At 36.0% G+C, this 26,163-nt stretch overlaps 1 long non-coding RNA gene across 5 annotated transcripts in view; it reads left to right on the forward strand.

Annotated features, from left to right (window-relative positions):
* Positions 1-25,621, forward strand: part of LOC141953771 (uncharacterized) — a 52,948-nt gene extending 27,327 nt beyond the window's left edge. For 4 of the 5 annotated variants that reach the window (XR_012631999.1, XR_012632000.1, XR_012631998.1 and 1 more), the window contains 3 exons: positions 5,034-5,119; positions 19,166-19,239; positions 22,542-25,621. This is a non-coding gene — a long non-coding RNA (uncharacterized LOC141953771). The remainder of the gene's footprint in view (positions 1-5,033; positions 5,120-19,165; positions 19,240-22,541) is intronic. The other variant, XR_012632001.1, reaches the window with a different exon arrangement.
* Positions 25,622-26,163: the final 542 nt, after the last annotated feature.

Below are 26,163 nucleotides of genomic sequence, written 5' to 3' on the forward strand. Positions count from 1 at the left end.
CATTCTAACTCATATGGTACTTTAAATCCCTTCTAATGCATGTTGTCTGTGTATGAAAACTTAAATGCAGCTATTAAGAAGGTAATTTTGGGGAGTAAACCCTGACTGGAGCTACATACTTGGAATTCTTGTTGAGTCAGCTTCCCCGGTTCAGGATTTAGGGGATTCTGTTTACCTGTACTACAGTTATACTGGTGCTAGTAACAGTTCTTTCTTCTTATTTCTCAAAGTATTTATGTGAGTATGCTGAATAAGGTCTTCACCCTGTGGCAAGACAACTTGGGCTCAACAGCATAAACTACGGATAATATAGAACCCTTAGCTCTTAAATGCTTTGGGTTTTGTTAAATTAACCTAAAACCTTGCTCTGACATACTATTGGGGCTTTTTGTTAATTGAAGTTAGCTTTGCAAGACACTAATGAAACAGTTTTCTCAGCAGTTGATTTCAGTCTTGGTGCCTTCACAGTTTCATATTTTTCAACCAGCAGTGAAAGCAAACTATTTGTTAAATATGTTGTCTGTGTTTTACATTAGGGCAGTTTGGGTTTTGCTGTTGGAAACATGCAATGTGTTTTTCTTATGGAAACTGGCAGTCTAGCTGTGTGTGGTTTATTTTTATTATAGGTAATTTGAACACCATTTCCTAACACTGGCTGTATTTTTAAAGCAGCACTGAGAGATAAATTCACCTAGTAATTGTTTTAGAGTGTGTGCATGTATGCGCTTAAAAAAGGGGGTTGATATAATGGAATACCTGTTTTGGAATGTTAGTAGCTTCCCAGACAGGATTTATGATGAAAAAGAACAAAAGTGTTTAAGCAGTATCACACCAGGCAAGGTGTAGATTCCCACCAACTATACTGGTTATAATACTACCTGTGCAATTTGCACCTGGTGGAGCCCTTTCAAATGGCAGAAATGGACACTGCTTTAGTCACTAGGTGTGCCACGTGTAAATTTTATTCTGGTGGCATCATATTAGAGTGATATAAAGTCTTGTGTAGAAACAGGCTGGTCATTCTGAAGGGTTACCCTATCAAACAGTTACCAGTCCCAAAGGTAATCTGCAGCTGAACTGTGCCTGGGATCTTGTCATTTCAAACCATCAGCAAAATGGGGTGTTCTTTTAAAAACAGTTTTAACCCGAATGACAACAGCCTCTTGTGTTAGCAGCCACGTGTAGCCACAAACATTGTTTATCATTAGTTTAGGAAGAAATATTTATATAAATATGAATATGAACATATATTTATTTAGCTAACAAAAATGGCATAATTATATTACTGCATATGTTGTTATATAGTTTTCAGCATAAGACCTGTTGAACTGTAACTCTGAGGAAAGATAAGTTTTCAAATTGCATTAGAAGATGTAAAGCCAATATTGTCACAAGCTGATTCTTACTTCTGTTGGAAGGAGAAAAAAATTTAATTATTTGCTAAATTCTAACAGTCATGATATTCACTACGGAAAGAGTTTTATAGCTCCTCAGTTTTACTGCATTTTGCCCGTTTGCTGAGCACTGATATATGGAATTTGGCAGTAGAGCTAAATTACCTCTTTGAAAATGGCTGGCAATACATCTATTCCCAGCAACCAACAGAGGCGATCCTCTAACGTACTCCCTTCTGCCATTTTATTTCATGAATGCTGTAAATGAAAGATTCAAATTTTGGTTTTGTTTGCATACACATTTTGCATATACCGATGTGTTTATACATGCACTCATGCTTTTTGAAGTTTGGCCTCTGTAGCAATACTAAAGTGATCATAAATTAATACACGTTTGCTTATATACTAATAACTCTGCTGAGTGCGTTGTTGTAGGTATATTGCACTTGATAACTTCCTTTGGGATCAGTATAGCAGTGAAATCGTCCTCAGTAACTTGAGTTAATATTAGTTTATTTAACAAAAGTTAAGTATATTTTGCTTTCTGCTGAACAGATCATCGTTTGTGGGGGTTTTTTTTTTGCCTTAATGAACAAAGCTCTTTGGTGAATTGACTCTAGCATAAAGACTAATGCAGTGTGTCTGGTCACCTTTAAATGAAATGTCTATTACCCCTAGGAGCAATAACTATTTTTTAAAAAGTTCAGTCAGATGAGGATGATACTACAGCATTTAGTCTGCTGCAAACAGATAATAACTATTTGCATGATGTTTACAAATATTACATCTGCAACTGTAGGGTTACTGCTTTGTCATCCTTACTGAAGGTTGTTCACTGCCAATATTTTTACCTTTCTTTCTCCAACCTCTCCCCTGCCCCCAACTTCTGGCTTGATGTCCTACACAAGTGATTAGCGTGCTGTAATTGAATTGGCTGTAAAAAGATAATTAATTGATATCTCACTCCCAGAGAGGTCAAGCTGCCCTATCTTGAATGGTTGTTAGGAAAGTAGTCATCCTGCTGGCACTTATCCCTCGAAGGTGGCACATGATCTTTGTCTTGCTGTTAGTAATAATTGTTGTAATTAAAATTAACATGAAGGGGGTATTTAAATAGTGATTCTCTGATCTGGATGCTTTAGCTTCACTTTGAAAGCATGTGAAACTGGAATTTATAAACCTTATTAGGTAGCTGTCTGGGTAGTATCTTTTTAATGCCTGGCACAGCACTATCTCATTTGCTGTCTAAACCTTCTTTGTGCCATATCACCAGTAATGAGGGACAACAGAAATAAGACTGTAGATGTGTAAGGCTTCTGAGATGACTAATGTGGATTTCTGTCAGGCACCTTGAAACCATTGACCTTAAACACCTTTCTTTGAACAGCTGTGTATTTTGAGATTATTTCAGCTAAAGACTGGCATGAAGAATTTTTTTAAGAAATGGATTATCTACATATAGGACTTCCACTGATGTTTAAGAGGCTCTTAAATAAACAAGAGAGCAAAACTGTACAAGTGACTCTCTTAGAAGAATATGGGAAGACACTAGAAATAAATGTAGGAGTTGGGTTCGCTGTCACCTATGAAGGGTGTATTTAATTATTTGCTTTGTGTAGTTACAGCCGTATTAGAGAAGGATTAGGTGATGCAGTAAGGTCTATAGGCCTAACAGCTATGGCACTCTTTTTAAAGACTATTCACAACGGTAGACTTAATGACAATTAAATAATTCTGCCATTCGTAGTAAGCCAGGTATGTACTGTTACTTCCCTGTACATCAGTGTAGGGCGATTTACTCAAGGTCATACAATCAATTGTGTAAATTCAAGAGTTGTTTCTAGTGCTTCCTCAGATCACATGACTATAGCAACTGTAGTCTTTACTTCTTACTGTAAGTATTTTGACATTCACTGTGCAAATAAATACATTATGAGCAAGCCTCCTGAAGGCTTGTGTCAAACGGGGGAAAAATGTTTGCACTAGAAATGTTTGTCTCTTCTTTCTTCCCTTAAGGGTCACTGATACTCCTCTGCACTGTTAAAGAAGAAAAATCGAATTGGGTCCCTTATTTTTTTAACTTGATTTCCCGTCCCTGATGACAGTTATACTAGCCTTGTGACTATAGTGCACTACTAAAAGTATCTTCTCAGTGTTAAATATTTCCTTGGAAACTGTGTGGCACAAGAGCTATCAATTAATAATTTTTTGAAAAGTTAAATTTAGTGACAAGGAATCGTTCTGTGAAACTGTTAGTGCATTAAGAAGCTGAAGTTATTCTGTAAGTGGTGTGGTTCTCATTCACTGCTCAGAGAATAAATACTGCTACTACAGCAAAAGCTAATGGAGAGAAAGATGTTATTTAATGTCCTTGCAGAGGCAAAGACTTTTACTTTTATCTTGCTATATAATGATAAAGTTATGGCACTGTGGAGATAACTGCAGCATTTGCAACTAGAAATTTCTTACTTTAAGGTATTCTATCTAGGATAAAGTATTACAGTTAGAATATTATCTTTCTTTCACACTTCACACCACAGAATTTGAGACAAACACTATTATTTTAGGTTTTATCCTGAAGTATTCAACAACACCTTTCCAACACAGTATTCCTGCCAGGATGGGAAATTACCTCCCAAAGCATTCTCTTGTCTTCTGGTTTCTATTATGAACTGCTTCTTCAAGTTTCCACTCATTAAGAACATGACCAAAACAGCCTTCTTGAAGGTTTTGCAGGGAATAGAAGTTATTTAATTGTGAAATTTGAGTTTCTGCAGGATGGGTTGGTATAAAATTATCATGAGTAGTTGCAGTATTATGTAATTGTTTGCTATGCTGGTTGTGACAAAAACCATACAAGGTGGCATCAGTTCTGTTACACCTGAATGAAAAGAGGAAAAAACCCTATTTTGTGTAATGCTGTCAGTATAATTTCTCAGGCTTTGCAGTACTTCTTGCAGTGGGATCCTGAAGAGTATTTCAGAAAAGGAAGAAATGTAAAAACTATTAAACTTCTATCTGTGCCAACCTTAATGTAAAATACTGTATTTGCATGGGTATGATACACTAAAATGAAGAAAACAATGGTGTAAGCATTTAAAAATTCCAGGAAATAGTCCAGAAAATTACTTGGGCTACTAACTGAAGGCTTGAAACTATATTGGGAAAATTCTAGGGAAAAGCCTAGATACTATTGTTCTAAGTTAGAAAGTGAGATGTGCCCATTCTGAAAGTTCAGCTATAGATAACTACTTACTTCACTCCCAGTAAGATTTTTAGTTCTAAAAATGAAGAGCAGATCAGAGTTTCAGATCAGACAATTAAATACAACTTCTGGTTTCAAATTCTTTTGGCTGTTGAGTTGCACATTCTGGCTTTTATCTTTTTTATGATTTGGCTTGAGTTACTGTAGGGGATGCTAATAGTTTAGTGACCAGGATCCAATTTTGTTTACAGAAATAAATAATAGGAAATCATGAGAGAATCTTAATATATGTAAATCAAAATCCACCATATTCAAGTGCTGATGATTTTGCATTTGTTCTTAACTTATGAATGCAAAGGAAAACACTAGCACATCATAAATTACACCATTTTTGGCACTTTAAGCACTACAGAAATACTTTTTTTTTTCTGTAGAAAGGAGGCAAAAAGCCAAGTGGCAGGATATCTGCTGAGAAAGCTGAGAACATGACAGTCTCACAGGAGAAAATGGAAGACAGCAGGTATGTGTGAATCAGTATTCCTACTGCTCAGCTGGAGAATGCTGTCTGCTGAAAGCCATTTTTATCTCTTTGCAGTACACCACTTCTAATTGGTCTTACTCTCTTGGACAAATGGCTCTGTCCTTTTCTTAGCTGACCGCCGTAATAGGATGCTGCCTTTCTCATTTTATGCCAGTACATCTTTCACTTCCTTATAACCTGGGCTTGTTGTTTCTTAGTCCTTCAATTTGTAGAGTGTTTGGTGTTGGGGTTTTTGGGTGTGTGTTTTAGAGCTTTTTCTCTAATTCCTCCATGCAGGAACCAGGTAGAATTATCATTATCAGAAAAAGAAATGAGGATGTGATACAAAAACCCACCTGAAGTTGCATCCTCATAGGTTAAAAAGAGAAAAGTTATTTCTAACTTCCATCAGTGCAATTATGTGGGAATTGCAGATTGCCAAGATATTGTTCTACTTTTACCTATTGAAATTCAAAATAACTGTTAAAGGTTGTGATCTGCTTCACAAAAACTTCTGTGATGTCTTTCAGGTGGCTTCCTATTTCACCCCCCAGTAGTACCGACTGTACACTGACTGTAGGAAAATTTGTGGGCTTGTTTTTTTTAATTGGGACAATCTGTGTAAACTAATAATTTTTAACACTGCAAATAGAAGCTACAGATCCGTTTCCAACTCTGCAACTCTGAAACTTAACTGTAGTCTGTAAAATCTTAACTGGAGTAAGCTTTCCTTGCCCAGTGTCAAAGTCTACACGAACTTTTAAATCCTCTTACCCTGTTGTAGGGAAGAATAAGGTGTATGCAGAAGCCCAGCTTGGGAAAAGTGTTAGGTTCTCCTTTATCATACTGGAACACTTAAAATGTAAAATTCTGGCTCTGGCTGATGGTCCATTTAGCTGTTACCTACTTGAGATATTAGTCACAAACTTTCAAATCCTGTTACTTTAATTCCAGTTGGAAAAAGAGAAGATGCTAGCTTTGTAATTTTGCTAATGCAAAGATATGGCAGGCATAAAGTAGTAGTAGGAGGCTTTTTAAAAAGTTGAGGTAGCTTTGAATAGCCTGGAAGAGCAAGCTAACTTATAAATGTTGGGATACTGATATACAGAAACTCGAGCCTTCAACAAAGAGAATGTGACATCTACTGCATTCTTAGATTGAGGTGATCTATCCTGATACAACGGATTTCTGGAGTCTCATCAAAGCTAAATTTGGCTCAGCATGTGTAAATTGCTTTGTATGTGTGTTAAAAAGAAGAGAATGGTAGAAATATTTTTTTGAACAGCATTATTTCCTCAAAACAAAAAGTAATCAGTTTCTTTCATGATACTGCTTAGATGTGAATTAAAAATATATTTTTAGCTTTTGGATAACTTTATGGCTTTTCAGTTGTTTTCTGAGAGAATGCATGTGCAAGTAGACCTAGTCCTACTTTTTATGTTCAGTATTCTCATACAGATATTTTTGCTAAGTGACTAACTGGAATAATAAACTGATTTCAATACAGTGAATAAACCTTCCTTTTTATAAGTACCATATGAGAACATAGTAAATACAAACTCTGGTTTCTTGTAACCATTTAATCGATATGCAACTCAGAGAGCAATACTGAATCTTTTCCACGATCCAGCCACAGATGTGCTTGCATTAAGGCTGTGGTATGAGATGACAGTAAATGAAATTGCAGCTACAGCAGCAAGTATTAGGGGGAAATGAAAATTCCTGACTCAGAGGAGCAGGGCAATGACAGAAAGACTCCTCATTATAGATCTTTTCATATGGAGAAGAATGACTGGTAAATGAGGTTTCTGTGACACAAAGAGGATGGAAATACAGTTGGACGTTCATGCAGAAATTGTGCTCACTGTACAAAACAAATAGAAGAATAGGGGATATCTAATTTGCATTTCTTAACTGACAAAATCAGTACGGAGGTATCCTCCGAGATGGATGACAGTTGCAACAGTTAAGAGAAAGGTATTGTTTAAGCTTCCCGGTTTTTGGGTTGTGATGAAAGTGGCTTTTACTATAGCCTGGTTAGTGATAACTTTTCCAGTGTTTGCTTTAATTTATTTACTGTACAATAGGTTGTAGGCTTTCTGATCTGAGCAGATCTGCTGTGATGACTAATTCTCCACCTTTTTCACTAGTTCAGCTAGTAGCTGAGCATAAAATAATTATAATGGGTCTTGCTGACACGAGCAGGCATAGTGATTCCAGTGTCTAATCAGGTTGGTCCCACTGATTTGCAATAGCTTCTCTGTAGCAGACAAGGTAATTTTTGTCTTTAACCACTATGAGAAGTTCTGTTTATGTCAAAAGAGACAGGACAGTGTGCACTGGCTAATAATAGAAATCAGAGGTACATAACTATTTAAAGCACTTTCAGAAATGCTTCCCTTAGCACATGCAGCAACTGTCTATCTCATTTTTGCAGTGTGACCAGGGAGTTTAGTGTAAACTGTTGGGTTTCTTGTTTTGCTGTGTTCTTCCTTAAATGGCTTCACTTGGCTGCATTCCAACCCCTTAGTCTAAACCTGTTTTGCTTTGTCCTATTAAGTAGCCTGGAGAGCTGCAAATTCCCACATTTCTGGATCTAGATTAGCTGGAGGTACCTTCACACAGACGCCATCTCTCTCCTGTGGTCTGTCTTTCGGTATAACATACGTTAATTGTTTTTTTAAAGTTCTTGAAGAAATAAAAAGGAGGGAGAAGGTTCAGTCAAGCTTAGTTGGACTTTTATATTATGATGTGAAGGCTATGTACTTGTATGCTGAGAAGGGGATCTATCTTTTCCAGGTACTTCAGAGGTACTTGAAATGCTTGACTTTGTCTTAAATATTTTATACAATCAAAAGATCAGGAATAACCTATATAATCAATGTAGGTAGAAAAAAGACAGCGCTGAGGTTTCAGACAGGTCACTTAATGGGCTCGCAGCTGTCTTGCACATCAATCTTCACTGCTGTCTAGTAATTCCTTCAAACCTACAGTAAGTCATACACTGAGTCATTAATTAGCTTCACCTAGAAGTCAGTCTCTGCCTGCAGTGGCAGCCACTCCATTATCATCTGGTGTATTTCAAACAATAGAAATGATTGAAACAGGAACTCCTACATTTCTATGAAGATTAAGAATGGCACACCACCCTGTAATTTTTAGGTAGTTGTGCAAGTTTTCATTTGCATTAGCAGAATAGTGCAGATTGTGTTGAATTATTCCATAAAAATATCTTCAGGTTTTGAAAGGTTTACTGTGCCATATGTATGTTGTTTATTTTGGAGTGTTCTGGTTTGGTGGTGATGGATTTTGTGGTTGTTTAAATATATGTGTCTCCAACTGAAGATGAAACTAAGATTCATTAATTCTGTAGAAGCCCAGAGAGTGGCACATTTGAGTCTTAATGCTGGTTTTAAGCCTTGAGAGCCACCTTAAAACTCTGAATTACATTTATAGAATAGCTGAATTTAATTTTAAATCTATCAGTCAATTCCATTTCCTTTATTAGTAAAATGAACTTTTCATGTGTGACACTGACAGTTATTGCAAGCAAAGATTTGTTATCACATATTTTTGTTTTCTTCAGTTATGTGGTAAGTAGGGTCAAGTTTGTGTTTAATTAATTCAAACTAATTGAAATTTGTATTTACTTGAAATCTGGATGAAGCTGGCTGATGTAGTCTTACAATATATTTTTCTGTGACTTGCATGACTTTGATTTAGACAAGATAGTACTTAATCATGCCAAAAGTGTAATTGGTTGTTACGTACTCATAACTTAAGATTCTTTTCATCCCTTATTTTGTCCCTTTAGCTTCTCCATCCATATTCTGAGCACTGTTTTTAATCAGTTGGGTATACTTTAAAGTAACACATTGTATGTTCACAGGAGAATGTCCATTTTCAGTGTCACTGCAGAGATCTTTATCAGGAGTGTTGGTCAGAATACTTCTGTTTAGGAAAAGGAGGCAACAGTAACTGAAGACACTTAAGCAGTATTAAAAGTGGATTCAGTTAATTTAGAAGAACTGGAACTTACTTGGCACCTAATTCTGCAACTAACTCACATCAGTGTTGCACATTTGAATTCAAGATTTTGAAGGAATGTCACGTTCACAGAATTGGACATCTGTTGATAATAGTGACAGGGCTATACCAACTTCTTTTTTCCTTGTTAAGAAATGTTTAATTTTAGTTTTATAAAAAACATTGTTTTATACATGAGATAGTGTATTGTCATCTGGAATATGCAGAATTGTTGCACCTAGTGATAAGGCAGACTTACTGTGGCTGCAGATAAGATTTTCTAGAAATTTCAGGACAGCAGTTAGCAAACTAAATTGCAACACAGAAAATATTTTTACTTTGGACTTTAACATTGTATGTGCAACGTTTCATCAAAAAGTGTAGGTCCTATGTATGAGTTACACCCAAGTGGAAAGTTGGTTTATCTAATCTCAAGACACACTTTTTTTATCCCATTACTCATTTTAATACATTGTTTTAAATAGATTAGTCTCAGCTGTTGAGGTAGAAGCAGCTTGTTATTTTCCATAGCAGAGGTCACTATGCATTGGGGTAGTCAGGTGGCTGACAAATAAAACTTAAAATAAGTTCTATACTGCCATCTTGCTTTACTTGAAAAGGATTCTTTTAATTGCCTGGTCATTTTATTTGTGCAGGAAAAATTCCTTGCATATTACAGAATTTCACTGTGTGACGGAGATCCCTGTCAGTTCGTGAAGAATATTGACTAGTGAGGAGGATGGGCTTGATTTAGTGTATGAGGGATGGGACTTCACCCAACAGCGTATGAAAGTTGTATATGAATCTCTGACGGGGTTGGCTGGTGTGAAGATGGAAGAGGAAATGTCAACTTCCTTTATTATTTATTCTGAGCAATATTAATTACCTGTTTTGTGATTGGAAAAAAGCAGCCACATGCAGAACCTAGCCAAGCACCAAGCCCTAATCCAATCAGTCTGATGTATGCAGAAAGTTTACAGAATGACCTTGTGCATAATTACTCATTTGATGGCTGTTAGTAAATGGCACAAATGGAATCTGACATACATTATAACACATTAATGATTGCCTTCCTCCCTCCATCCTCTTCTGTACAGAAAAATGATTTTAATTAAGACTTCCGTGATTAGTCATTTAATCAGTCATTAGGCCAATACAGATGGAGTCAATTAATTTTTTTACACTTGAATAGAGACTTGATGCTACTGCAAACCGTACAATCTATTTTTTTTTAACATTGTATCATGGGCAATTGCCTTGATGTCTGTCTAGTAAGTGTACATTACTCTTCCCAAAACTGGATAGCATTTACAGCACATCAGTATTATGGCAACTATAGGTATATTTTATTACATCCTATCCAAATTTTAATGAATCGGTTCAGTTTTGAAATCAGATTGGTGGTTGTTCTTGTTATGGAGTATCCTTTAGTTTTTTGAAGAGTAGTGGGGTAGAGTTACCTTTTAAAGAAAATGTATTCTGCATCTCCTAATGTATTTTGTTATTACAAATGATAATACTTTGTTTCAGTGCTAAATTTCATGCAAGAATTTCAAATGTTTTATGAGTTTAAGGCCCTGTTTCATTTGGTGTGGGAAGACTTTCTACTTGGCAGACTTAAAAAATGAAGTGTGTATAGCTACGAAATTGCTTCCTAAAAATCATAATAGGAGTTGAGTGATCACCATCCGTGTTAGATCAACAATATTTAAAATGACTCATTGACTGTAAATCAAAGTCATTGGTCATTTACAGGACAAGAACAGAACAGAAATCTTGTAGTTTTTTAGTCTTTTAGAACTATTTTAGAATAGGTCATCAGCTATTGTTGTGGTTGGCTGATATATCTTCTCTTTAATAGATAGCACTCCAAAACAGTACCAAAGCTTGTTTAAAAAAGACGGAACAACTTTCATTTCTATTCTATGAACAATTAAATACAGAGGAAACTACTCAACTGATGAAACTTCATGATGTTTTTATTGACGCTGTACATTGGCTCATAAAGCAGCATTGGATGTTTCTAGTGGTGTACATTTGTTGAGATCTTATTGCCCTGTTTAAAAAACCACAAACCCTCCAGATTTTCTTCCTGAGGATACATTGTGAATAAAACTGAAAATAAAATATGATATAAATGATTTAAAAAGGTGTTGTCTTGAGTCAGCCCTCTTGCCACTCCTGCCAAACCAAGTTCAGCAATTAACTAAATCTAGGTTTGTGCTGGGCGGACAAAAGAAAGTACTTACCAGTAGAATGGGGCATAAACGGATTGCATATGAAGATATCCATGAAAAAGGAGCAAGAATTGTAATTCTAAGTTTCTAAATCAAAATGTCACTATTACGGAATTCTGGAATGCTACATTTATGATGGGTTTGAAAACAGCAATAGTGTATTCTTTAATCTTCAATTAATTATTTATGCTGTTTACAGTGCTACTTTTCACAAGAAAGAAGGATTTAGCCTATTGAAAAGGACCAAAGTGTATCGTGCGTTGTATTGAACACATTTGCATATCTGGGATACTAGTCAGAGGAAGATGAGCTAGCATCTGCAGTATATATTTCATAGATCTGCTCTTGTCCTCAACAAGGAGTTACCTTGTTTCTCCTTTCAGTTGATTTTCATAGTGTTCCTGTGCAGGATTCATGCTCAGTGCTCACTGACCATTATAGTTCATATGGACAAACACTGTGGAGCTGTGCAGAGTGCTGAGGCAGCCTCCAAAGTGGTAAGAAAATCTGTTTGGAAATTGTTACTTTTAAAGTGAGATTTTCAGGGATGGCATATTGTAGAGACAGGCAAAGTAGCTTAGATCCTGAAAATATTGGTTTGTATGACTTCAGCAGACCTATGGAAGGTAGGGTGGGAGCAGTGAAAATCTTCAGTAGTACAGGAAACATATAGAAAATCATTTTAGTAGGTTTTGTTGTCAGAAGCATAGAACAGAAATGTCTGTGTTCTCTGCTTATGTTTAAGCAGTATTGCAGCTCCATCTGCCAACTCTATCATGTTCCATCCATATTTTCACTTAGGAAGAAAGCAAGATTTATTCAAGGGTAAAATTTTCAAAAGCAAGTAGCTGTTTTCACATTGGCTTCCACTGTCACCTCTGTGTCTCTATTCCACTGTGTTTTCTGGTGCTCGTGCTTATTAAAGCATAGTGCTTGTGAGTCAGATGGCCTAGCTGCCATGGACATCCTGACTGTCAGGTTGCAAAGAAGGGAAGAAGCAGAATGTCCCCTGCAACAAGTGAATGAATTGCAAACAAGACACCAGTTTGCTCCATCAAATATTAACCTGGTATGCTAGGTATAGGAGATGAACAACTGCACACGGGGAAGTGTTTGTGCAGTAAGTACAAGGAGGTCTGGTGCATTTGGCTTGCATTTTAAATGTGACTGAATAATTACTGTTCAACAGTTAATTAGAAAGATCCAAATGTACGACTGGCCTGTGACACCAGAGAAGATTGCAAAAAGAATGACTTATGAGTCCCTGTCTGGAAAAATTACTCGATAAAAAAGGACAATGAAATGCTGAGGCAGTGTAATCTCCTAATAGAGAATAGGAAGGCAGCTCAGCTGGGCTGCCAGCAAACAGGCTCTGTGGAATGGTAGCTTGAAGTACAAGTGGAGATCCCTCTGCATAAAGTAGTACATAATTAGTTTGTTAATTCACTGCCACCCAAACCTCTGGAGTCCCTTTCCAATGTAAATTAAAAACAAGGCAATTGCAATCTGTGGGAGTAAATGGGGTTAGGAGTCTGTGCTAACAGCAGATTTTTGTAGTTGATGGTGTTTGGGTTCCATTTTGGTACGTTGATGCTGTTCTGGGAGATAAGAGGTTGCTGTCCATCCTCAGTATTGGCGTGGCTTCCCATTAGGTCAGATCCTCACCCTGTCAGTAGTTTGTTTTAGTGTTGTCTTGGTGGGCTCTTGCAGAGGCAAAAGGGAAAGGAATAGATTGATTTGAGTCTTTCTTAAGAAAGCTTTTAAAGAATGAAAAATGAGCCCTGTCTTGTCTAGCCCAGGAATAATAAATAAAAGCAGGTGTGAGGTGTTGGAATTGAAAACAGCTGGATATGACGGATGTGATCTGACTTCTCTAGAGCTTCAGTCTTTAATCCCTGTGGCTCAGTGTGAATATTTCCCTCCTGATGCAATGCAGAAATAATAAATAGAACACAGCATATGGAAGGGTTCCTAGACTGAGAAAGGAGGAGGGAACAAACCACAGTTAACTCTCTTTATGCTCACTTTTCGTTGTGTGTGTATACCTTGGCAACCTTAATGCATTCTACTAATCCTCATTGTCTGTTTTGTGGTGTTTGCAGCAAGGCATGTCATGCTAAGATGAAAAAATTAGAAGCCTTTGGAAATTTATATTGCAACTGAAACCTACCTTAATTCAGAGCTATATTTTTGAAGATGTATAATGATCCCCACCCCAATTTTGATGTAGCTTTTGCACATAAATGCTTCTTCCCAATTAAACACTGAACCATTCCTATAAATTGCAGTGAAATGCCTCTCTGTACCATTAAAATGATCTGATGTTCAGTTGAAGTGCAGAGTCATCCATCCTTATTCTGTAGCTTGAGTCTTGTCAAATCCTGACCCTTGTAGTCTGCCAGAGGATGGGTTTGTCCACTGGAAAAACTCTGCGATCTAACTTAGAGAGTTCCATACAAGGAATGGATAGCAAGAGCAATTCAGTTGATTAGAGCTAACATGGTAATTGAGATGACATCAAATGATTCATTACACTTGTCTGAGACAGCAGGATTCAAAAATAGGCATAGTGCAATTCTATCCTACCCAATAATGTTTTTTTATTTAACCTGGGTTTAAAATATTTTGTATGTTGGAATGAATACCTTGGCGTGGATGTGAAGTAGTATGTAAAAGAAACAAAGAAATGCCCACTTAAGTAAATGGGTTTGTTCTTCTGTGTTTATTTTATTCCAAGAATAATGATAAGATTCATCAGGGTCACACTTGGAAGCTGTCTTGCAAAGTAGATCATTTAGAAAAACGTTTTGGCACCCTGCTGTTTTGTCATATATTCCAAGCAGGTTGTGCCAAAAGAAAATTGTAGAAACTGCTGTCAGAGAGTACAAAATCATTGGATTTATAATAGGGAGTCAGTGGCGAGAATTCATTATACATTCACACCTGCAGATAAAGAGCATCTAAAATTGGAAGTTTTATTCCACTCATCTTTGATCCTGATATTATTAGATGATATTAGCATCATCCTACACTAGATTCAGTAATTGGAGCAGATATGAATTCCCGCCATTAATTTTTTCATAGAAGTCATTCTTTCTGTACAGCAAGTGTATCCTGTGTTTAGAGCAGTAGTTTGGGATACGGAGACTCTTGGTTTCTGTTGTTGTGTTGTGTGGTCCTAGTCTCCTACATGTAATTTACCTTTTGCAAACTAATAATATAAAAATCACTCAACTCAAATTGTTCTACCATCCTGAATAGAAACTTTTTCATACTTCTAAAGTATTTGGAATCGTTTCATCAAGCTCTAGATGTAAAGTGTTACCTTTACATAGAATTTGCTAATTTAGGCTCTTTATTTATATTTGTAAATACGTATCTCCATGTCAAAATGCCACTTAAGCATTAACACGTACTAAGGCCATGAATCCTCCTTAATCTCAACCTAACCTTGGGAGCTCAGATTCTCTGTTCCAGCTGAATAATCGTGTCTAGTATCCCAATTCAGAACTTCCTGCCCAGTTTTGGAGATTAAAGCCCAGATTCTACATGTGCTGTTTCCTTTCCTTACCTTGCAACAGATAAATTATTAACTTACACTTATACTTGTTCATACGGAGCTATTTCAAACAGAACTACAAAATTCGGGCCAAATTTGTATCTTGTGTAAAATAGCTATAGTCGTATTGAAATTACTTTTACTGATTGGTAATAGCTGAGTATTTCATCAGTTGAGTCTAGTTAAAGATGAAAATCATTTGCTATAAAGAATGATCACAGCCAATCAATTCTGCATTTCTAGATGTTTGAGCGCTAAATTTTCAGAGCTTGTACAGGGAATTTTTGCACAGTTCCCGTTCCCTGCATAATGGCTGGAGATACACACTTAGGTCTTTAAGTAGCCATCATCTGTGACGACTTGCATTGCCATAAAGAGAGTTTATAGCAAAATAAAGATCTGCCACCTGAAAGTTTTAATTTGTACCCTGGGGAAAGTTAAAACAGGAATGCAGATTTTTGTCTATTGTTGTAAGGGAATTGATAGTTTACTCAGATGAATTAAGGCAATATTATCTAATCCTTTATAGAGAAATACTGTACAAACTTTGTGAAGGCTATTAAATATCTAATAACAGTCCAATTAAGTTATTTTTATGACTAGATGATGAGTTACTGGTAGTTTATTTGTAGGCAGCAGTTTAAGTAAATTCTAAAGGTTACATACTGCACAAAAGAATCTGAATAATTCAAGGTCCTGAAGATCTGTGTAAATAACCATTCAGTCTGGACATTTTTACCATATAGACTCTGTATTCAGGCATGAAATCAGCAGTGCATTGAATGTTTCTGCTTTTAATTGATGGGGAAATTGGGATATGGGTTAATTATCCAGGATTACTTCACTTAATATAAAAAGGCTACTTCCATAAGAGTGTGTAGATTTTCTTGTGTAGTCCACCTTAGTACTAGCTTGTGATTTTCATCCTCGGAACTTAGAGAAATTAAACCCATAGTTGTTGAATTACATGCTTTTCAAGTGGAGTATAAAATAAAACTAGTAGAGTAGCACTAAGATAGCAGCCAAAGTTGAAACCAAAATAGCAGCTTGTAATGAGTCATGCAAACTTACCATTGTCTTTGTATCCCAAAAGTCATGATACTGACAGAAGGAGTGGTAGAATGAACATCTGTAGAGTGTGGAGATGCCCCTGAGTGTCTGAGGGAGATTGATAGGAAATCATTAATATGGTTTATAAAAAGAAGGCAATTGAATTGATAGAGATTCACCTCTAATGGAGAATCAGACTGGCTACTCCTAGAAAAGCATGAAATGTATGAAGGAGATACTGTATGAAATGTAAGGTTTTCTAAATATGTAATTTTGGATTTGTACAAAGAGAAAACAACGTTAAAAATAGGCTTTTTATAGAACAGCATGTCGTTCACACTGTCGGACACATTTATCATTTTATCTGCTTGTGGAATATCTTCTGGTAGACTGAGGGTTGTATTTTCCATATACATTAAACGACTGGCAAGATTCAGTCATTTCTACAGTATATTCTTTGGCAAATATTTGCTGGATTCTCTTTTGGCAAATACTTGTAATAAATAGTTTGTCGTTAGGAGAGGTATATGCCTAGCCATAGTTACCTCATTGAAAATCTTACAGAAAGCCTGTGGAACAACTTCTGTTTGCTGCTTTTCCATGTGTAGAGGGGGACTTGAAGCAATAGTGACCCTCTTCCCTGAACTTCAGTCTTATGACAGAGTCCACCAAGTAAAGCACTCCCTTGTGAGAGCCTTCCGAAGCAGCAGGGAGCTGGAGTGCCTCCACACAGCTGGAGTATACCTGTTTCCTCTCCCATCACAAATGCTCATTTGTACAACTTGGAATGATCAACTATGAAGACTTTTAAATCAAACTAGATGGCAGGTTCTGCAACCCCTCCCATGATATATTTGATCCGTGGCTGCTGAAGTTCTAACAAAGAAAAGAGAAAATGATACTCTATTTCTAATTAAAGAAGTAATTTTCCTTTGCAAATAGACTTTTTATCTCAGCTGCAGTGTTAAGGATCAATGGTTGTCACATGTATGTCTTTTTAATAAATGCCAGCTGAGATGACATTAAAGTGATAGACTGATCACTGTAATCAATGCAATTCAAAATTGCTTTATGTCTTAAATGAACTTGGTTCCTTTCTGTGATTCTCCTACAGTTAACATTGTCTGAGCAATGAAGTACAAGGTTACATCTTAGTTTGAAGTAAAAACTGATGATGATACGGAATTAATTTTTCACATAGGTGCAGGTTTTGCTGTTTACCTCCTGGTTTTATGCAATTCCAAGGACCTCACTATATATTCTTCTTGCAAAAAAACAGTAAGAGGAAAAAAAAAGTGGAAGTAGGAAAAAAAATAATATGAAGCTTCCCCTTTCTTCCCCCCCTGCACTACCCTGCTCCCATAAAAAGAGTGGCCAGGGCTTACTAAGATTTTTATTTGCTTAGTTGTCTTATGTTAAGCCATGAATATTGACACTCTGAAACACAGAAATTACTCACCTCAGAGGCAATCAGAATTGGTATGTAAGCATGAGCATGTGATTCATCTTAAAAGAGTAACTGTGTATATGTTGTGCAGTGCCTGTACGTTTAATGCCAAACACAGGCTTATCTGTATTATTTAAAATGATACTGATATGTTTTGGTCTCCCATAAGCACATCTCCCCTGGCTTCTGACAAGGCAACATCTGTGAAAAACGAGCCCTGCTGATGATGCAGGTGGTGATGGTATGGGAGGGCAAACATAACAGCAGAGAACAGTCTAATTTTGAACTAAAGGAATCTTTCCTTACCATTATTCTCACAGTCTAATCAGTGTCTTTAAAATCTATTTATGCGGAATAATTCAGAATTCTTCTTGTTCTGGCTTTATTTTTTCAAAACCCTAGAGGTTCTGTAAAAACTCTCAGGTTCCTTGTAAACCTTTTTATTTCTCTTAAAGTTGGCAGACTGACAGGCTTTAGTTATGCTTAGTGCTAAATTGTTTATCTTCCTTTTCCCTCCTAGCCCTGACTTCTGAATCTTTAACTTGACTCTTGGGATGTATCTCTTTTTTTTTTTTTTTCCTTCTTCCCCTTTAAAGTGAAGCCATTTTTATCTTTTGTCTTTAGTGTTTCACTATAAAAAAATGTACATGTAAAATCTGAATGTATGTTTAAGATGTGGTATCTGATTTTCTGTAATTGTAATTCTAAGTGTAACAAGGTAACTAGGTAATATAAACCATTTTATGTTTACTTGTATATGTTTCTTGCTCATCACCTGCATTCAATAATGGATATCATATTGGTTTATATTTTTTTAAATACCATTCCTATACTATCTCATATCATGTGATATAAAGAGTCTTGAGGCTTTCTCCTCTAGGAGCAAGATCTTTCAATTGCTAAGAGTTTTTCAATGATGATGTTGAAATGCTGCTAAAATAAAAAGTTAAGCACGTAATCTCCTTTAAATCCAGCTTTCTGCCAAGTACAATGTAGTGTCACTATATTGGTCTATTTTTTTGTTGGGATATAAGCACACAAATACTTCCCTAATGATCAAGTTGTTGTGAGCTTTAAGTTATGTATGTCCTAATAACTTCCAAGTAGGAAAGAAGTGAATAAATGGTAGCAGAGAGAACCTTTTTAATTTTTGTTGCTCATCAGTAGTAAAAAGTGTTTGTTTTTACAAAATACAAGGATAACTATTTAAATACTAGCTCTTCAATATATTTTAAGCTTTCATATGTACAAGGACTTTCATACATTAAAGTATCAACACTATACTATAAAATGTGAATAATATGTACACTATTTTATTATAAGTGGCTTTGAAGTCTACAGTGTCACATGGTTGTGACTGACTTGGGTAGTACTTGTTAGACACTTCCTTGTTTATAATTTTTAAAGTATAATTTCTTTATCTCAGAAATATGTTTACACCTTTTTAAATTGTTACATCAATTGGTAATGGTTGGTTTATTTTGACAAAGGCAGCAACATGGCTTCAGGATACTGAATGCTTTTGAAAATCCAGCCTAAAGGATCTGAAGCTTGTTATTATATTGTTTTGAAAATGGCTGAGTATTTTACATTAAAATGAACTGTACAAACCATTTTACAGTAGGAAGAGTGGTATTGAACTGTCTTATGAGCTAATAACAAGCTCTCATCAACATGTAATGAAGCATCGTTATTGGTAGCAACAATATATTTATTCCACTCTTTAGGTCTCACATGACAACCAAAGAATACAAGCTACAAAAGGATCAGCACCTCATGAAGAATTCTGAGATATGATGAGGTAAATATCTTTCTTTCTCTGTCTCTATTATCATATTCATCAACTGAAAAGCTGTAGAATTGGAGTATAATTTCAGGATTTGAACATATTGCTCATGAAGATTATGTCAATTCTTCAGTTACTTCTAGGATTAGTAAAGAAAGCCAGTCAAACTTCCCGAGAACTTTTTCTTTCAAAACTTCTTCAGAGTCTTGATTAAGTGTCTAATATGTCATGCTTCTGACAATTTTGGGTGCTACTTTTAGTTAGAATTCTGTTGTTCCTCATATTCTCCAAAACCATTATATTTGTCTTGTACATGATTATAAACAAGATCGTGGGAGCCTTCAGTATCCTGCTGTTAACGACACCAAAAAGCCAAGTCATGTATGGAAGGAAAACTTCACTGAAGTTTACTTTGAAAATAAATATGCAGCAATAGCATGAGAAAGTTTGAATAAGTGCTTGTTCTTAAGGCTACAGAGGAATAGGAGCAGCAGTGCAATGTGCTACCCACTGGGTCCAGATCATCAGTTCATGTCAAGTAATGTCACTGTATTATGCTAGTGAGGTTGTACCTACTTGTTTAAGTCATGAAACTGGCAGTAACTGTCCAAGGGGGAATAATATTATTATCTTCTGACGGGAGGGAAAAGATTAAAAAACCCCACCTCTTATTTCCTTAAAATGGATGATGTATACTTGTTCTTGTGCTGTAGTGAGTTTTATTAGTCACTTTAAGAACTCAGTTATTTGTCATTTCTTTAAAAACATGACTGACAAAAACAAAGGCCATTGTTGCTTCCTTGATATTTTTCTTACTGTGAGCTTGAAGCATCCCATGCACACAGCATAGGAGTAGCAGAATGGAAGATCAGCTTTATTTGCTGATGTCAAAATGCACGTTCTTTACAATAACCTTTTTCGGAACATATTTCCAAGGGACATGATAAATTTCTCCATCCCTTGGTGTCTGTAAGCCCTGATCCTAGCTTTCCCTTCTAGCTTAAAGCTATGAGTCTGTGTACATATGAATTTAAAATATGCAGAGAGTGTTCAAAATGCATCTTACTCATCTTGAATATTCTAGTTTTGTCTTTCTTCATTCCAAGTTGTTGACAAGGTAGATTTCTTTATCTTGTTTTATGAGACTGTTCAAATTGCCATGCATGATACTTGCTATAATACTGCTGTTCCATTGTTACTCACATTAGTATTAAGCAGGAACTTTCTATTCTATTTTTGAGTTGGTGACCTCTGAAGGATTTGGAACTCTGAAAGTTTCATTGGTGGAAAAATATCTGATATCATATTCTGGAAAGCCTATGGCTCATTAACTTATGTCTATTAATGGCTGCAAAATTCATAAACCTTTACATAATGATTTTCTTTAACTGTAGTACTATTAATTTTTATGGTAATTTTACTATTATTTATGATCGTCAAAAGAGTCTGTTGGAAAAAGAGGTAATCACACAGGGCTTCAAATTTGTAGATCCTCTATGCCTTATAGTAATTGTTGCAGGCTCTATTAAAGATTAAGGAGGTTACAAGCTTTGACTTTATAAGGTGAAAGTAATTCTTTGAAGGGAAAGTTATATTATTAATAGTGATTGGAACTGATTACTCAAAGAGCTATAGTAATTCATTCATGAATTCCATTCAGTTTCACTTCTTTAAGAGTTTAAAATGTTTCTGTCTAATCTGAGGGATCCCAGTTTCTTATTGTATGTCTGCTTACCAGTTATAGGAGCTTTTACACTCTTAAAAAAAACAAACACAAAAGAAGCAGCACACAAGCAAACAAAAAAACCAACAGCTCTGTAATTAAAACTAGGTCAGGTTAAAAAGTTAAATTGCTATGTTATCTTTAAAAAATACTGGAGAAAAAATGATCTGCACTTCTGTTTATCTCTCCAGAATATACATATGGTGTTCAAGACCTGTACTGGATATGGCGTAATACAGATATTTAAACAGGCTATTGTCTGGATAATGTAATACACTGGAACGAGAGCAGCTAGCAGATATTTTCTGTAAGGTGCACAGTAGATACCCTATAATTTGACCATTTTACATGCACAGAGTAGAGCAAAGAAACACCTAATACAGGCAGAAGATGTTGAGTTTTAGGAGATGTTAGATTGTTTTACTTGGCATCCTACAGATTCCCAGGTTCCTATAAGAAATGCCTTTCCTTTTCATAATTCAGAACCAGCACCAAAACCTGCAGCCTGAAGTCTCATTAAAGATTTGCACATGAAGAGACTTCAGGGTCAGAGGTTGATCGATCTGTAAGTTAGGATTTTTTTTCTAGTGTCAATGCAATGTATGTAGTACCTTAAAAATATTTCTTTCAAGCATGTTGCACTATTTCTTGTTTTTCAATCTCATTCTGTGGGGGAAAGCAGTATTCTTTTTAAATTATTTCCATTGTGTAATATCTACTTATCAGACTTCCCAGCTATGGCTCCTACACTACACAACCACCATACATTTGTATTCTTTGCATTTAGCCTTCCATCAGCTAAGGCAGAACAATCATTGGTGTCTTGTCTATTTGTCAGTGTTTTGAAGGCTGTCATGGTTTTCTAGAAGATCTTGAACTCATACATCTGATATGCATGGACACTACAGATTCTAGGGCCATTTTTGTAAGAGTCCTTAGTTGAACTTTCTCTATTCTCTACTTTTATTATTAGAAAACTCATAGTGGATTAGTGGCCTGTTTGTGTTAGTCTTGCACAGTCATGGCAGCTTCTCATGGCAGTTGTATGTATATTGGTACTCATCCAATTTTACATACATGAGTAGTCCTGTAGGAGCTATTAACACTGTTCACATGCATAAAGGAGAGTACATTTATATACTTGCGGGACTTGGCCTATTGTTGATTTTATTACCTGAGAGTTTTTGATAGAAGTATCCTACAGATACACCAGCTATTATGAAAATCCTACGTTATCATAAATCACTGTTTAAATTACCATGGAGGTGTCTGTGTTATTTTAACTGTATATTGTCTTGGGAGATTATTGTATATGCTAATAAATGATAGTCCTAATTGGTAGCACAAATTGTCATGCTGTCTACTCAATTATTACAGTTGTCTTCTATTTGTGATTTAGCAGAAATAACAGCATTTGGCATTGGAATTGTGTAATTATTTTCATACTTTGTTTTAGTACTTGTTATGATAGTAAATTTTTTTCCTGTCACTTCTCCCTGTTTGTGTACTGAAACTGTTTTGTTTGGGGGAGGTTTTGCTTTAATCTTTCCCCATTTGAAATGTTTAATTCCCAACTCTCCCTTATCTTTTTCAGGCTGGTATGTGCTTAAGGTCCATGAAGTGACCATGCCCCCATTCTTGGGCCAGACTCTCCCACCTGCCTTCAAACTCTTGAATTTTTCCAGAGAAAACCAAAAACCAAGAACAAAGATTCTTTCAAAGTCACCAGCAAGTAAAAAGGATCAATCCCCAGAGCCAGGGCTCTTATCCAAGGCACACTGAAGTCAATGGAGTTTTTCCCATTGAATGCAGTGGAAGCTGGATTCAGTCTTTGCATCCCAGTCACCCTTGTAAGGCTTTTCATGCAGGAATGTGGCTTCAGTTTTCAAAATTAGTCTTCTAATAGCCAAGAAGATAATTGACTTAGAGATCCATGTCATGCTCATCTTCTTACTATTAACATTTTTAGAAGAGAAAGAGATATCCTCTGTGTAGATTTGAGATACAGATGAAAAATTTTTATCAGTTCTTTTTTTCAGTATATTTCTGGGGGTCTGTTTTGAAGAATTTTTATCAAATAATATAGTAAATTTTTTTGTGACAATTGTAATGACATCTCTAATAACATGTGGCATTGCAAGGCCTGCCCGTGGCATTCCATAACTTGTTATATCTTGACTTTTTTTACCTTCAGAATACATCCGATTAATCATCTTCCTTGCTCCTTCTTTGGACATGAACTTTTTTTTGCTTCACGTTTTCTTGCAATGCAATCATTTTGTTTGAATAGTATTAGCAGTTACAAATAACAGCGGTATTTGGCGCTTTTGCTCGGTCTTCGTTCAAGAATCTCAGCCCTTCTGTTCCTTGAAGTTTCGGCCAGAATTTCACACTGGGATCCACTAGCTCACTGAAGCCCCAGGTTTGATGCAGCCGTGTTATACATGGCTCAGCTACCACAGTGGCTCTTCCAGGCCTTACTCTCGTGAACTGAATGAGGGATAAATGGGATCTGTTGAATTACCTGGCCTTTAACCATCTGCTTAGTGCATACATGGGTGATTACTGGGAATCAGCTGAGGTGGTAACCAGTAAGTTCTTGATAACCACATGATAACTTATCTCCCTGAAACTGTTAATCCTTTAAACTCCTTGTAAGGATGGTTTTGTAGTTCTAGAGGTGGAGAAACAGAACCTTGGTTAAATACAAGGGATTACAGACCTTGGCAGTAGAACCCAGAAATCTTGACTTCGGCAGTCCTCTGCAATGCACCTGAATGATAGTTCTGTTATTTTACATCTCATTTTTGTGAGATCTTTGTTGATTCTGAGCATTATTGCATGTCTTTTTTTTAACTATAAGAAAAAGCCCCTCACTATGAAAAAAGGGATTTATCTGCAAGTATTGTAAATGTATGAGCTCCTTAGTATCATAAGTGTCTTGCTGCTTTGTTCCCAAGTAAATATACAGCTGCCAACTTCTTTATTATTAGCCAGAACTAAGATGTATTGTGTCCTTTATCAAATACATGATCAACTGCTATGTATTGACCAAAAGATACATCAAATCCTGTAATCAAAAAGGCTTCATCCTTCTCTGGACTTTCCAGATTTTATCTTGTCATTTGCCCTCTGAAATATGCTTTTTAATGAGCAGAAAGCCTGGAGTATGAAGTCTTTGTACCAGTGGACCTTGTTAACGGCCATTTGTAAAGTCCTTTTAGACTCCAGAATAATGAGCTACGTTTCCTATTGATGTAATGGCAGCTTTCACTATGAAGAATCAGTCTTGTGCTTTCAGTTCACTTAATCGAGTTTTAACAGTAGGCCTTTTCTAGGTTAGCTGATTTTGAACAACTACATGCTCTAACATCATTTCTCTTAGGACAATGAAAACTACACAAACTATGTCTCTTGGAAAAGCAGGATTCCCTTCTTCTCAGGCTATCCATTTAGAAATGTAACTTTCAAATATGTTATTTAATCCAGCTTGATCACTATCCCTTTCCCTGCTATCATGTGGACACCAGCTGAGTAAAACAAAGAAACCATAAATTCCTGATAAATGACATTTGTTGGATCGTGTGTTAGGATTAGGGAGACTGTATACAAGGGCTAAGATCTCAGAATGTAACAATAAAAGAGATGTTTTGTTATTTTGTAGTATTTCCAGTGTGGGCTTCCTCCATGTGGAAACTGCATGCTGCTATGTGTTAGGTTTGAACGCTTAGTTTGAGGGTGTAGGGGGAGTAACAGTGAGTTCTGCAAGATGAGAATATTTAGTGGCTTGGCCTTCCATGTACTAATTTACTACATGGTACTCTGTAAAACCCCTTTTTTGAAAATTACTAACATCCAAACAGTTTTAGTGTCAAGATTGGGATTTTGCTTAGAGTAATGTCCCAAGAGAGTCCCCGGTGAGAAGCAGTTCCTAGCTGTTAGTCCTGTATCAAGACAAACTTTTGAGTTTAAATTTCTGGATCTCCTGCTGACTACCATCTTTCCTGGGACTGACAATACTTACAAGTAGCAAGTCTGTTCTTAGCATGGTAGATGTGCAGAATGGATCATTGATCATTATCACACAGTATACTTTAAGGCTCAGTATGAAACAGGAGAAAGAACTCAAACTGAATACTGCTACTGGAGGTACGTGGGAGACAGCTACATCACACTTTTAAATGTGTCCTTTAGAGCATCGTAACACAAACAGTCAATGTGTGTCTCGGCATCGTGTACAATTTTTTTGTGTACAACTAAGTCTTATTTTTATTCCTCCTCCTTTTGTTTAGTTTGTCATAACTGAATGCAAAGTTGGGGCTGGGGAGGTTATACAACAAATAATCTGTGATCTTTAAAAACTTAATGACCTTCCTATTTTATAGTGATTTTATAGGATTACAGAATATACAGTTGAAAGTTGAAGCCAGAGCCTCCTTCCACGTACACACCTCAGTGGTGGCAAAATAACAGACTACAACTAGTGAGAGAAACATTTATTCTAATTTGGGCTGTGTTGATCCAGAAATCATAGGTTGTATTAGCTGCATTTTTATACCTTTAAAAGCAAGTTTATTACATTGTCCTACTGTATTTGATATAAATTCTTCAGACTACGATTGATGTGTGAACTGTACTGCAAGTTTATAGCTTATTAAAATGTACTGGGCTGAATCCTGATGTCAATGAAATCTCTTAAATTCCTCACAGATATATTTTTTTAAATAGATAATGTTAAACATCTGCTTTCTAAGAATCTCTTTATCATGTTAGTAATTACATTTGTATAGACATAGGTGTGAAATCTTCATCCTCAAGGACCTAGCATGTTTTTAGAGACAACTTAAATGGCCTTTCATCTCATTGTTTTTTGCTTTTTGTTCATGTTGGCTACTTAGTTCCCTACCTGGAATTTTGTATTTCTGTATATGATTATGCTACTTAAAATGGGATCTTCATTCTTAATTTGAGTCTCTCGGTGCTGCAGTATTACAGTGTTTGACTGTTCTACTGTTTCTAACTTTTACTGTTTTTACCAACATAAATTGGACTCTTAATGTGAGGAGTGCTCTTCAGTGTACTTGAATATAACTCTGTTCCCATTCTATCCCACAAACACTCCTCACAGATGACTTTTCAAAGATTTTGAAGAGAATTGGTAATTTCAGTGTGCATACTTTGAACAGATCCTTATTGTGATAAATTTTTAAGAAATT

This window comes from Strix uralensis, chromosome 23 (assembly GCF_047716275.1).
Source record: "Strix uralensis isolate ZFMK-TIS-50842 chromosome 23, bStrUra1, whole genome shotgun sequence".
Lineage (NCBI taxonomy): Eukaryota > Metazoa > Chordata > Aves > Strigiformes > Strigidae > Strix > Strix uralensis.